The sequence below is a fragment of the Lepisma saccharinum genome, chromosome 26, assembly GCF_977018435.1.
Source record: "Lepisma saccharinum chromosome 26, izLepSacc3.1, whole genome shotgun sequence".
Lineage (NCBI taxonomy): Eukaryota > Metazoa > Arthropoda > Insecta > Zygentoma > Lepismatidae > Lepisma > Lepisma saccharinum.
The window spans coordinates 52,544,920-52,560,550 of record NC_139254.1 but is presented as its reverse complement, the minus strand read 5'-3'; the positions used below and the strand labels follow the sequence as shown (position 1 = coordinate 52,560,550).

The following is a 15,631-nucleotide window of genomic DNA, read 5'->3' as shown; positions in this document are numbered from 1 at the left end:
TTGCGGTGATCTTTTTGGACGAAGTTGCTGTGGCTTGTCGATCAGGTGTTTTGGTGCAACTTCACTTTCAGTCGAAAGAAGCGTTGCGTCAAAGCCATCTTCTCTCAGGGACTGCAAATATTAACTCTCGATGTATCCTCGCGTCCGGGTGATGACACCGTGCAGAGATGCGCTTGCGGAGGAGGGTTCTGGCCCCGTAGCGAGCAACGCGAGTGGTGCTCTGCCGAATGTAGGTTACGGGGGCGGAGGTGGCACAGGTATATACGGGCTCTTGAAGGAACCTGCGTGATTTGTTGGTGAGCTTCTAGACGGGAGCGACGACAAAGATCAGCAGGTGAGTGTCGTTTCCTGAGTGTTTGTTTGTGTGTCCCGCGAAACGTCAAAAGTGCCCTCAATGTCTTTTCGGTGATTGCGGACATCTCGAGTTAGTTTTGCCTATGGACCGTGAATCCTTCGACTGGTGGAAGCTTGACAATGGCTATTTTTTGTAAAAGTGCGAGAGACTATGGCTATCTGCGGATATAGTTGAGGGTATTAATGGGCAAAACAGTGCTGAACGGTTTTAGGATAAATGTTTAGAAGGTGTCTGCAATGACGAGGCTCTCGTTTCGATCACTTCTATCAACGATTTTCCTCAACCCAAAATGCAAAAAAAGATATAAGAAAGGACAATATAAGCATCTTCCAAGACATCTCGTAGCTGTATAATACGCGACAAGAAAGTCTGACTAGTCCTGTCGGAATCGAGGCAAGAAGTTGACAAATTATACGAGAAGACAATAGTTTCTTGCCACAAAGAAGAAAGCCATTGTGCCAAGACCCGTCAAATATGTAGTCGCTCACAAAAGATAATAGTGAATTGTCCATTGCTATTTCCATTCACATTTTCTCTTACATCGTACGTCTTCTTAAGGAGTTGAATTGTACTAATTCTGATGAACAGGTTGTCAATTTCTTCGTTGGCGATATGTTTAAATCAATGAACTTTACATTTATTGAAACGAAGTGAAATAACATACCCATGGACAATTTGCCTATTTTTTATGGGCAACTATACAATCGATATTTTCTTTTAGAACACGAACTGTTTTGTTATCATAAACAAAAATAATACACAATACAATGCAGATGTTGGGCGCTTGAATTTTTCGAGATAATTTTTCTAAACAATGTTATTTTTCTTACTTTTCGCCTTTCCCCCAAAAATTTATGTTTGTAAACAACAATCTGTATTCAGCATTAAGTTATGAAAAATAAAAATACTTGCCTATTTTTGAACTCGCTACAGAATTTCTACAACAGCATTTCTACATTTATCAACATTTAACTACCCGGAGCTCTAAAAAAAGAGCTTAGTTAACAAAAAAGATTATCGAAAGCACCTTTGATCCACTTAAAACTGATTTATGTTACATAACATTCGGCGAGAACATTTCGTCTTTCCACTGATACCTACCGTATATGAAAGGACAGGTTATTGAAATTGTTACATTAGATTTACAACCCTTTTTTATGTAAATCAGAGCTTCCGCGTAGCCGAAAGGTTAACGCTCTTGTTTTGGTGCGAGTCGTCCCGTTCGATCCCCTATAAGGTTCAAATGTTGATGTTGACGCAGCATCGTGAGGATAACCGAGAGTTCAGGACTAGAAAACTAGAGAAAAAAAAACGTGCGATTTGTCGATTTAGGCAGTAGTTTTTTCACTATATGCGTTTTTAAAAAGTGGTGAAATTCGCGACAAACAGTAAATATCATGTAAAAGAGCAAATTCGCGTTATTTCGCGACTTACTGTATACACAATGTGTGCTTAGAATATCATTTTATCCACTTATAATTACCAAGAGTGCAAAAAGTTAAGGTTCCTAGGTGATGGGTAACTGTTGTTCCACTATGTGATTCAAGATAGTTACTGTAACCACTGGTGACTTTTTTAAACCACATGATTGAATATGTTTTTCCCCCTCTTTGGAAATCATCAATTATACTTCCTAAGCATGGGAACAGATTCAATATTGAGAAAAGAACAACTTAAAAATCCATAAAAGTAAACTAAAGATTAACAAATACAACTTAAAATAATCTTGAAAATTCCTTACGTCACTGGTACTCAAAAACACTCAATTAATAACCCTGGTAGATATATTGAAACTAGTGATGACAACTGTTCGTAGTATCACAAGGTGTTTACATACAACTTCGTCAATTACGTGTAGCAAAGATTTCAGATATACTTTTGCAATAAACAAGAGGGAACATTGTGAAGTTTTCTATTACTTAAGAGATATAAAGAATGGCTTGAAAGGAATTTAACCCATGCTAGGTAAATTTATTGCATAATATTGTTAAAGCTATAACATGATTATTCTATTTTTATTGTTAATATTCATTTTTCTACTAAGAATCTTTGTACTACATTATAGATGAAAATCAAGTAATGATTCTATTGTCTTACTCGGAAGTTCAAACAACTTCATTAGACGTAATTTCTTGTCAGCCAATGAATACCCTCTCTACCTGTGATGGACTCGCCTGAATGTAGACTTCTTGCTATTTTCTAGATAATCGTCCTTTTCCGCTCATTTGCAGCTGAATGTGACATGGTTACTCTCGTAAAGCAACATTGAAAAGTATATATCTCTAGATTCCTGCGAATTCCATGGAAAAGGCTGTGTTTCGGAACAACTTCCATTCGTAATTCCGCTCGTCACGTGTGGCGAAAACTGTTCGTAAGTCAAGGATACATAACGGATCTTGCTACAGCTGTTAAAGCAGGGAGATTTCAACAAGCGATAGGACGTCAGCGCAGAGGGGAAAAGGTAGTTCATGTCGAGCAATTCGAGACATACTATCGTATGCTTTTCTTATCGGTCAAACGTAGAAGCTTGTAGTTCATAGAAATATTGTAACATGCAAACAATCTTTTTAGCATAGAACTGCTTAGAATGGGCGCCAAAGAGTCAAGTTGGATTTGTGTCTTGATAAAGGAACTTCTGTGTAAAGTTATGCGTAGTGCTCCATACATATGTCGGCTATAGTGGAGATGGTGTGATCAGCACCACGTTCCAGAGCTGTGGTCACTAGTGTAGAATTCAGAAGCCTCACCGGCTGAACCACTCATATAGTTTAGTTTTCTACCTTCGTTATGGCAATCGAGATGAAAATGATAGATTAGGAAGTAGGGTAAAAAAGAACACAACGCAAAGTACTTGACAAGGAATCCATTCTTAAACTTTCAGTAGCGAACATGCAGACACGGTGCCGAGCTCTGTTGCGGAGTGACTAGCACATCACTCGCGTAAACGTCGCGATTACCCAGATATGGAATAAATGCCACATAAAATAAGTATAGATTAATCAGCAGCAGCTTTTTGTGAACCATGAACCAAGAAATGTTCATCCTCACCCGGAAACTCAGAAGGCCAAAGACATCGCAAGGGCTTTCACACGTGAAAATAGACAGGCTTCCCCGATGGCGTAGAGGTAACGCCGTCGCTTTGGAATCAACTGGTTCCGGGTTCGATAATCCGTGGAGGACCTACTTTAAATTGTAGGTCCAGTCGCGATTAGCCTATGTGGGCATAAAATGGACCTAGAATGAAAACTCAGATGTGAAAGTTGGGAACATTTAATTGTTGATAATTCGGTGTCTAAATATATTGTTAAAAGATGTTTCCCACTATGTATCTTCAAGTCTTCGGGAGTATATGACATCAGGCGTACCAACCTGATATGCCTGAGGAGAACTAGGGTAAGGAACTGAAACCATCAGATTTTGAGGTGGAAGGATCAATGTTGACACTCGAGATATGTTCGCCACCAAATTCAGTGTTCGTCTTTGCTTGTACGCTTTCAAGACATTCTTTTGATAGAGCTGTTTACATTAAGTTTACAGCATAAGGAAAGTTCATATTTAAAGAGGTCGATACGAGATAGTGCCAAGCATCGCACTTGGGAAACATTTCAAATGAAATTACATGAAAGTCACTTACAGCTTTTTTCAAGACATATTTTTCGATGAGCTGGACTGGAAAGTGCTAGTGGTAGAAGGAATTTCGAATCTATCTGCATACTTGTAGATTTGTTTCAGTACGAAAATGTGGCTTGGCACTATCTCGTCCCGACTACTTCATTTCTTTAGCAGTAATATTAGTTACGGCCTTGTAACATTGTTCTGAACGTTCGCTAAGTTCAGTGGCGGTTTAACAACCTCATCTCGCAGGGATCTGGTTAACTTTTAGAAGTAGTTTCTAAGGGTGATCGCTTAATTTTAGACATCAAAGGAGATGGTGTGATCACTCTCTACGCTGCGTTAATTGACGACTTATTACAAATTCTGAAAGACTCGAATAGGGGGATCGACCACAGCGAAGTCACAAAAGTTCGAAACAAACGTCTTAACTTCCCTTCGTTTAGTCAAACTTTATTTTAAGCCCACTTAAGGCTAATCGGGACTGGGGTTACAATTTAAAGTGGGATCCGAAGCACTATGCAATGTGCCGGGGATAGAACACTGGTCCGAGGCAAGAGTTAATCGGTTGAAATTTAGGACTGAAAATTCGTCCCGACGAAAACACGAACCTGGGATTCTGAAGTTTCGATCTAATACTTGACAAATACATTCACGAGCCTCCCCGATGGCGTAATGGTATCGTCGTCGCCTTGTAATCATGGAGTCCCGGGTTCGATATCCGGTGAGGCACGTATCCCATTTAAACTGTAGATCCAGTCCAAGTTTGCCTGAGCATAAAATGAGCTTAAGTAGAAAACTTTCTTCTATCTTACCTGTATCGCTTATATTATTGATTGATTAATTGAGTTGGTGTTTTAAGTTTACTTTATGCACAGTAAGGCTAATCGGGACTGGACCTAAGGTTTAAAGTTGAATCCGGGGATCGAAACCGGGACCCCTTGATTACAAGGCGACGACGTTACCACTGCGCCATCGGGAGGCCTTGTATCGCTTATATTGAAGCAAAACAATCCTGCGACAAGATGTTACAAACGTTACGCCAGCACGTCATTCAATAATGCGAGATTTAAAATGTTCAATTTGAAAGCAAAACTTTTCTCATGCTATGACGCAATTCTGTAATTCTGTCAAATGGTTATGGACTAACCTGTACGTTTCTCTCCGGTTGCTGGGAGATATTAGTTGTTTATGAAGATGATGTAAGCTGATTCAAATATATGGTTTCTATAGTGAAGTTTAAAAATACTTTTCGAGAATAATATGGTTGTTTTCCAATTCCATGTTTTCTTAGTAAGTGTAAATTATATGGAACTGAAGTCGTATTTAGTGTTAACAGTTAGTGTGGATGCTGACCAATGTCCTAAGGTCCACGTCTGAGAGAAGACTGGTAACGTTTCGTTCTCCGCGAAGGAATGATAGCGAGTTTTTACTATGATAAAAACCGGGCAACATAACATGTTTTAGCATTATTTGTTTCTGCACTTATTGGCCAATTTACAGTGAGTATAATTTCATTAATTCTTACAAACATACAAAAAAAGTTAATACAATATTTTAATAGAAAAACATTGTAATGACGATGCATGTGCTTTAAATGTAATAGGGCGCTACGATGATGTATTAAAAAAAAAAAACACTTGAGACAATCCATTAGTATTCAACAGTTCATTCTTAAACCTTGTACGTACGCTCAACGGCAATAAAAATAGGACACCCATGTCCTGTGTGTTGCCTAACCCTAGGGCGCTGGTAGAAGTTGGCGTTGAAAATTTGCTATTAAAATCCACTTATCCCCGGAGAGTTAGGCAACACACATAACGCCTTGGAAGCGAGCATTCAAGGATCTAAATGTCCCATTTTTATTGCCGGTGGGTGTACATCCGATTTTCATTAACAAAACTTGCAAACTAGATGTGGCTTACAGAAATTGTTTTATTGCGACCGAATCCAGCAACAAAATATTTACTAAATCTATTTCTTTACAAGGCGACAACAATTTAATATATAGTTTTTCTTGTATTTTCGCATTGCTTGTAGAATTATTTATCTTGCAGTCTACGGTTATTACAAGCATAAAAACACAGTTTTTTGTTGTGACGTTTCAGGAAGAAACGATCTTTTCAGGAGATGTGGCACACACAGCAAGGAAAATGGCAATAAGATGGTACGAACACGATTTAGACATTATAAATCTAAACCCAATAACAGGTTTGTCAGCTCACATCATCGAAGAGAAGCATTTGATTAAAAAGGGAAGGGTTATAAAAGGAGTGACGGGAAACATAGATTTGAATGTCTGGGAAGCTTCGTTCATTGCAGAAGAACACTGGAATAAATTAAATAATGAAAATGGTAACATAGACCCACTATGGAATTTTCTTATTCACAAGTGAAGTAAGCCACCATCTTTAAAATTTAATGTAAAGTAACAGAAAACATCAAGAAACTCTGTGAAAGCAATGATGATTTTGAACTGCCTGATGATATTTGAGATTCATAATTTTTTTTAAATAAAAAAATGTGATCAAATTTTTTTATCTGAAATAAAAAAAAACAGACTGCTTATTTTCCACAGTTAAGTTGTTATATTACAACAATGTAACATTGATAACATCCATTGTATAACGGATTCTCTTTTTTGTTTAATAAATTCTTAACCATTGTTATAACTGTATCTTTAGTCAAACTAAAAATAAATGTCTGAGGAAGGGAGCGTGTGTTCTGCTGAAATGTCACAACAAAAAACTGTGTTTATATGCTTGTAATAACACTGATGAACAAATTCAAACTTTTTTTTGCTCCTTTGAACGAAAATAGGTGATTATTTATAATTCGACCCCGCTGAATCCAAATCTGAAGGTAGAAATGCTGTATCACGTATCGTTTTCCCTGGATTTTCATTTTTTGTTTTTAATAAAAATTTAATTCCCTTTGTAATAATACATCGAATTTTGAAATTATTTTTGTTTGTTTGCTCATGAAATAAGATTTAAATATTGAAGTGAATAACTATGAAATATAAAAAAATTAAAAAATATATATAGGACCGATTTTGACTGTTCAATGAAGAAATTTCATGCAAAAAAAAGGAAAAAAACACATTTTTACTCGCATTTTCAAAATTTCTTTCTTGAACTCTGCCGTTTGTAACTGCCACCAGAAACCTCTTCCTTGAGGTTCCAACTATAGTCTGCTAATATGGTCTGTACCGATTTTCCTGCATATCGTTTCTCAATGACAGAAATATCCGGGTGAAATCTCTCGCCGCATTCGTCACTAACCGCGCCCAAGTTAAGGGGGAAAATGTCTAAATGCGAATGTAAAAAGTGAATTTTCAAGGACATATTGCACCCCATGTGCTGATAACACTTCAACAAGTTCATAACAAGTTCCTTGTAGTTGTCAGCTTTCACATTTCCAAGAAAATTACAGCATACTTGTCTGAAAGCTAACCATGCGCATTTCTCTTTTTCTCAATTCCACAAAGTTGTCATCATGAATTATCTCACGGATTTGCGGCCCAATAAATATGCCTTCTTTTAACTTACTATCACTGAGTTTAGGAAATGTTTTTCTCAAGTACCCAAAACCCTCACAGTGTTTATCCAAAGCCTTAACAACATTTTTCATCAGCCCTAACTTTATATGCAACGGTGGTAACAAAATCTGGTCTTTCTCAAGTAGAGGGTGATTCCTAACACTCTTCTCTCTAGGACTTAAGTTTTTTCGTATGGGCCAATCCACAGTGTAATGTTTATCTTCTGCCCGGCTGTCCCATTCGCAAACAAAGCAACAAAATTTTGTAAACCCAGATTGCATGCCTAACAGTATACCAATCATTTTGAGGTCTCCGCATATCTGCCAACCATATTTTTCATAATTTATCACTTTTAATATTGTATCCATACTTTCATATGTTTCCTTCATGGTGGAAGAATAGGCAAGGGGTACTGATGGGTATATATTCACATTATGCAACAATACTACTTTTAAACTATTCTTAGATGAATCTAAATATAGTGTCCACAAAACAAGTTCGGGTTATTCTATTCACACATTTGCGTGACATGGCGAACTCATTAATTGACTTATAATATATTTCTTTAAAAAAAACAATTGTGAATGCTCTTATCGTCTTGTTAAAATACAACTTACACTTCACTTCACTATACAATATTACATTCACAATTTCACGAACATACACAAACATGAAATACGGCTACTTGCGAAGGCTACTTGCGAAGTTATCGGAAAGGAAGTTAAGACTCGACTAACCCACAAAAGAACAAATTTTAACAGAGAAACAGGAAATTTCTCTACTGCCAGATGTTTCCTCCACTATATATTAAGTGCCAGTCATAAACACAAGGTCGCTGAAAAGTTCTTATCCATTTGCTAGGAACCAAACGTTAAACCGGAAGCGGAGCAGGGTGCGGAGACCTGAAACCATAAAACTATAAAATTTGGGTGTTCTGCAAAAAACTTAGGTGATACAGGAAAACGGATGCGATATTCGTTATCAGCACATCTGAATACATAAAGATCACTTAGTTTTATTTAAAGGAGTATTTCATTGTTTATCAGTGTAATCGAAGACTACAAGAGAAATAATATTTTCACATCGCTTGGAGAAATTTACTTTATCAAATTTCTTGACGTTTTGCTGGCTTGACTCCCCATTTGCCCCACTCATGGATACGGCTTTTCGTGGGTCAGAATTTGTTTTTTGTTTTAATACTGCGCAATTCTGATCGATTGTGCGCAGTAGGGATTAAAAGACGCCAAATGTGTGTTTCGGAAGGATGAGAGGGCGTACCGACATATTGCCCGGGATCCCGTTGGGTTAGACAGGGCCTAGTCGTAGATTGATCACTTACTATTGGCCACGCCTCCAGTTTCGATTTCAACATTTATTTTGTAATATACATTAATTTCTGATGAAGTCAGATTTTTGTTAAAAACTTTCTACCGTTAGACACTAAATCAATGATTTACAGCAAATCACGATTTTGATTAAAATTACCCTGTGGATATATTCGAGAGGTAAACACTAAGGTGAACACCTGCTTAGTACAATGGTTAACCCTCTCACCCTTGGTGTGAACGGTCTCAGGATCGATACCCAGTGAGAGCTAAACAATTTCTGTGTAGATCCATCACCGTGAGGACACTGAAGAGCTCATTGAAAGCAATAGGAGTGAAAGCCAGAACGATAGGTTGATGTCCTAAGGTGTGAAGTTAGCATCCTTATAAAAGATCATTGTAGCACTTACTACCTCCAGTGCATAAAATTGTCTTTACATAAGTCGAGCTTTGCGATAAAATTACTTACACAAATTCTGTCATGCTATAGAATGTAAAAAGCAAGTCTGACTACTTTCACCAGCAAATGTATATGAGTATTCACAGCCTTAAATTTTGATGAAATGGTTTCATCGTTAAGAGTAAAGCTATCGAAAAGAAACCGTTTTGGACTTTAATTTAACTAAATACCCAAGATGAATGGGTTACGTTTCCATTCAGACACAGAATAATGAACGTTTAATTGAGAATCAATTCCCACGTCGGTAGTCCAGTTTACACAAAAGCCATTCACGCCAGAACTATTTACGTCTTCTGAAAAGAGATTGGTGGGCGTTTCCGAGTGCCGACTGAAATGAAACGACACCGATATTATTAACAATTTGCTGCTGGTTTAAGCAATGAACACGGTGACAGATTTACGAGCATCTACACTCTTTTCATTTTATATTCCTCGTCTTGTTACGCTTCTTTTTCTTCTGTGTTTAATCGTAAAGTCTCATTATACTCAACTCCATTGCATATTTATTCGTTTTGAGCATGTGCTTTATTCAGAACTCTGCTTAGAAATGTACAAGCGTGTGCACAAAAAAGATGGCACAAAATTGACATGAATGTATCGAACACAGAGAAACCTTGTTGCATGTTAATCTCCACTAACACGCCCAGACAGTTGCATGGCGCAAACTTCATTTGAATTTTAAAAAATCTGGATCCTCGGAACTCGATTTTCAAGACAGACGAGTGTTGAAGCAGTGCAAGTTGTAGGCCACGATTTTTGAATGGATTTGACATTAAAATTAGAAAATCCAATCTATAGAGGCTGTATTAAGTCAAACGAAACATTAGAAGCATTGAAGTTTACAGTTTTGAACGCATTTCCAAGCAAATTTTCGTGTTAATATTTCGGGCACATCTTAAACTAATTTAATCAGTTCCATTCAGTTCTTGTTCACTCGCCTCAATTAGTACTCCGGCAGTTTGTTTCTTTATACAGCATATTTACAGAAGATACAATTCAAAATACAAGTGTATCAATATATGCTGTATAAAACACAACTTATTACTAACTTCGTTGACCATGTACGATAGTACGAGACAGTATATACTATACGACTACATGAGCACTTGTATAATATTAATATAATGATTCCAAGCTTTTCAAAATTGTTTTAATGGGGGTAAAGGGTGTAAAAACAGATAAACAGAAGTTTACTTGTAAACCCTTTAATCTTGAGTGCATGGTGTGTTCATAATCCCCACCGATATATTTGTTATGCCTTTCCGTCAAAGATACCTTACGTTACGATGACTTTAAGATTGTGTTTTGAATACTTCTTAAAGAAAATCTTCAGATAAAATTGAGACTATTTTCGTTCGTGTAAGCCATTTATTTTTTATTTCGAAGGGACTGAAATATAAACACTTAACCAAAATAGTGTTCAAATTAATTCTAGATGCTATAGAATGAGGATTCGATATTCAGTCAAGTATATTTTGTTTGTGTGATTATTAAATGTAGTGAATTTTTACTGTTATGGTTAACAGTAGATGTGGAAAAGATTGGAGGGTAAATAACTGAGACCAACCGCTAGAGTCCGCTGTTGTACTTACGTAACAGAATGAAGTGTGTGAGTGAGTGATGTTGTCTCTTCCATAAGAAATATTTCATTCAGTTTAATCTCGAGTGGATTAATTTGCTATCTGTACTTTATTTGCTTCATTTTTAGTTCTGTTGCTTAAACGTTAAATTTGAAGACATACAAATAGGAGGAAATTGTGCAGAAATGTCGTCATCCAGAACCACCATCCACTGAATGTTCGCCTGCATATTCAGTTCAGCTGGTCATTCCCCTTCCTCGATCACGTTTGCACGAGGAACGAAGATGAATGTTTGAGTTACGTAATCCAGCGTTACGTGTTTTGATAAGGTTGAAGCAATTAAGCGGGAAAACAATGACGGACGAGTATCTGCTAAAGAAAACGAAAGGGGCTAGAAATATAAAAGATTGTAAAACCAAAAACACAAAGGGATTTATCGTTTTGCTTTGTTGTCATGTTCGACCGCTGTGTGGCGTTGCGAATGCTGCGGTGTCGAAAGTGCTTCAGGGGGGAGAAAGAGAGGTTAAAAAGCGGACGGGAAGGGAAGAAGACCCCTGCTTTCTCCAAGAAGCTCACCTGGTCCAGTAGCCCACTTGTACCGTCCCACATTCCCCGTCCCCGATTCACGTGAGCCGCGCATCACAATGTGTTTCACAACACGTCTCGGCTTGTCCCACATAATCCCGCAGTTACGCCAAAAACTGAGCCAGGAAGTGCCTGACGCTATGCTCATCGATTTGGTACTGCTCCAAAATATCACAATTCCGGGTCAGTTCAATCGGCTCCCTTTCGTATTCCGTAGGATTACTCACGAAGTAACTAGAATAACAAATCATTGCATGGGTTGTCGTGTTACTAATCAATGCTTTTTTTTCATATACACAGTGTAAAAAATATTATTTGTGCATAGGCGTATTCAAAATTTCAGTCTGAAAGGAGCAAATGTTTATCTTCACACCCATTTTATTAGTATTATTATACCAACTTTGGATTACGATAGTGCAATTTGGTCTGGGAAAATTATTAGCAATGCTCAGAAATAACTGATATCAGCAATTTATTCACACATATATAACATCCGCAGAACACGTCCCAAAATTTATTCAAGAAACCCTAATATTATTCAAAAAGGTCCAATTTCTAGTCATTTTGGCTCCAAATTTATCCTTACATCCACTCCTGATTGATATGAACATGAAACTAGTTCTTCCAATTTCTTAGCAGATTTGGATCAAACCTTAAAATTTTGTTATTAAACAACCATCACAACATGGACGCCTTGAAGTGGGGGGGAAGGGGGTAAGTGAGAAGACACCCCTCTTCTGGAAAATAAGTGTCAGTCTTAAATTATATATTTCACAAATCAAGCACATCACCGGTGCTTGGCGTTCCTCGTCCCATACCTCCCGCCGAGAAGAAGTCATCTTAACTCGGCTTCGAATCGGTCACAGTCATCTCACACATGGTCACTTGCTGCAAGGGCTGGACCCTACAATGAGTCGTGTTTGTAATGTAATTTTAAGTGTTCGGCATAATCTTATTGAATGTGCCGGTTTCGCTTTCCTAGGGCAGACTTCTAATCTTCCCAGCTGTTTATCGTCCCTGTTGGGAGAAGACAACAATGCTTTAACAAATGTTTTTAGCTTTTTGAGAAGAGCTGGTCTCTTCTGCTGTCTGTGAGAAAATTTTAGTGCATTCTTACGTTTATAATGTGTTGTGTTTGTCCTGTGTAGTTCTCTTTACAATCTTGCACATTTATTTTTTTCCAAAGGGCATTTTACACCCCTTTTTAACTCTTAGGTAAGAATTTTAATTAAGGCGCCTTTCCCCGTATATATTGAAGGGTGTAAAATGGCCATACATGCTGACGGGCCCAGAAATTTTAACTCAATCAATCAATCAAAATCATTTCAGTCACGATTATTTGCATTAATTATTATAGGCGAATGATAATTACGAGTTAGACTAGCACACACACAGAAAACTAAATGCATCATAGCGACTGATGCACTAGAATGCATCGATTGATGCACTAAAGTGTGTTTTATGGCTTCTTCAAAGAATCACACTCTCATTTGATGCATTTGGGTGCATTTTTGTATGTCGTGAAAGAAACACCAAAGTGCATCATTTGCTTCAAGTGAGGATTTCAATGCATCAGTTGATGTTCCTTGATGCACCTCCCTGCAACTTTTTAGATGATGCACTTAAACGTTTGGTCTGAGCTACAGAGACGAAAGGTTTAAGTGCATCATCAAAAAAGATGCAGGAGGATGCATCGAAACGCATCAACCGATGCATTGAAGTGCATCTCGATTCTAAGGAATCCTGACTTGAATCAAATTATGCACTTTGGTGTTTCTTTCACGACATACAAAAATGCACCCAAATGCATCAAATGAGAATCTGATTCTTTGAAGAAGCCATAAAACACACTTTAGTGCATCAATCGATGCATTCTAGTGCATCAATCGATATGATGCATTTAGTTCTCTGAGTGAAGGTTATAGCGGAAACGCGATAGTTTTAAAGTGAAACTTTTTTTTGAGCAGCACTATTTTGTGGAAAAAGCCTTGGAAATAATCTTGCAGGTGTTCATGATTCACAATATTTGTTATAATGACTGAACGAACTATAATTGTGAGTTGACGTACTTTTATCATTGGGTAAACTAACGAGAAAAAAAAACACTCCATTACTATTTAACGTTGGATTGATTGATTGAGTTGGCGTTTTAAGTCCGCTTTATGCACAGTAAGGCTCATAGGGACTGGACCTACAGTTTAAAGTGGGACCCAAACCACTATGCGCCTCCACCGGGTATCGAACCTGGGAACCCTTCGTTACAAGGCGACGACGCTACCACTACGGGGAAGCCTATTTAAGGTTGGAGTCTACGAACTCTTGATCATTTTCCCTAACACTTCAAACTAGCCTGCCTCCATTATCTATTGGTTACTGTATCACTCAGTTTGTCTACCACATTGTCGATACAGGCTATGTAAAAGAGAGAGTACGACGTAATACAAAAGAAGAAATATTTTTTTAAAAAATACAGTAAAACCTCGTTAATCCGGACTAATAGGGGGGATAAGTTGACCGGTTTAACGAAAGTCCGGATTAACTGAAATAACCCAAAAGAACAGTAGAAAATGCATTACAACTCCGTTCATAGCAAACAAAACATGTTTATTATGGTGTATTTAAAGGGCATAGGCCTAAATACATTATACAGTGCAGTACAAAGTCTGCGGGAAACAGAATTTCATCAGTATATGACTGCCTTTTCTTTGGGAAGTTGTCTTGTTGACTTCTAGCCACATTTAAAACCTTGCATTCTGGTTTTTTTTTCTGCCTGTCTGGATTAAGCGAAGTCCGGCTTATCGGGGCCTGGATTAACGAGGTTTTACTGTATATCTGACCATTCAACTATGTCACTTATATTTAACGACTATACAAGAGCATAAAATTGAGGTAATAACGTGAAATTGTTGTCTAAAAACTAAGTCTTGTGGCATCATTCTTTCCAAGAAAACCAGAATTGTGCTCATTTTCTAATTTCTGCAGAAGATGGGCAGTTTTCCTTGGGAAAATCGTGCGTACTACATGTGTGGCTAAGTACTGTAATTAACTACGTAAAAATTAAATGGCAACACTTTCTGTTCTGCTTTTCCCAAAGGTGTAGTTGATGAAGGAGCTTGAAACTTATTTAACAAGAATATCTTTCCAAGAATATCTTTCCAAGTATGAGAACTGAAAACGCTGTACATTTTATGAAAGTAGGCGAAAGGAAGTCTTGACCGTTAGAGCAATTGCGTGTTGTGTTCTGATGACGTAGCCTGGGTAAAAAGTAAAGTTAGCCTTAAAAACTGGTACAGTGGGATCCATAAGTATTGCTCAGCAAATTGCCCATGACTATTTTCGTTGCTTTTTATCTTCATCCTACGTATTCTTAAGCAGCGTATTTTTACGTATACTGGTTCAGAGGTTGTAACCAGATTGTTTGGTATTTTGTGTCAGTTCTTGAAGCTCTCATTGCATAAAACAAAGGGAGTAAACGTGGTGATGGACAATTTGCCCGATAATACTCATGGATCCCACTGTACTATAATCTATAAGGCAGTGTTGCACTATGCAGATATCAAATATGTCAACTAACAACACAAAATCGTGTGCAGAAATGCTCATTTCATAATGCCAGTTATTTTCTTCGTTACAAGTAACAAACTCGTTTACAGCGACTCACTTGTACTCATATTTTGTGTGTTGGACATTATGTGAGAGGCTTCCGAGCTTTCGAGAACTAACATCACTCTCATCTTCAGTGAATCGGAAGCCTATCCGGAAATCACCTTGCTGATTGCCCGAACAACCTCTTCAATATTCGCCGCCACGAAAGCTTGACACGGTCGTGCCAGATTCAACCATAGGACATTAATAGTCATAAGAATATATTTATCTCAATACAAATTGAGAATGAGCAACATGAGACTGTATATTGGTATACACGTGATACCTCCCAGGGCACGGGGAAAAGGTTAAGATTTGCAGTAAATAGAAACAAAAACACAGAACTTATGTTTTAACATATGAATTCAGAATCTATTTATCTTGATTATGGAATTTAAAAAGAACTAATGTTATACATCATAACAAAACTCACAAAAAAATCACAGTAACAGCACAATTTTTCTCTCATGCACTTCCATTAATCTCGTAACTCCCAGCACAAGATTCATATCTATCAGGCGGGGTGGT

The 15,631-nt window shown here is 37.6% G+C and overlaps 1 protein-coding gene across 1 annotated transcript in view; it reads left to right on the top strand.

Annotated features, from left to right (window-relative positions):
* Window positions 1-238: 238 nt before the first annotated feature.
* LOC145979719 (C-type lectin mosGCTL-7) overlaps window positions 239-15,631 on the top strand; it is a 35,325-nt gene continuing 19,932 nt past the window's right edge. Inside the window, exon 1 of the mRNA XM_083112692.1 lies at window positions 239-334. The gene's annotated coding sequence lies outside the window, so the exon portion shown is untranslated. The remainder of the gene's footprint in view (window positions 335-15,631) is intronic.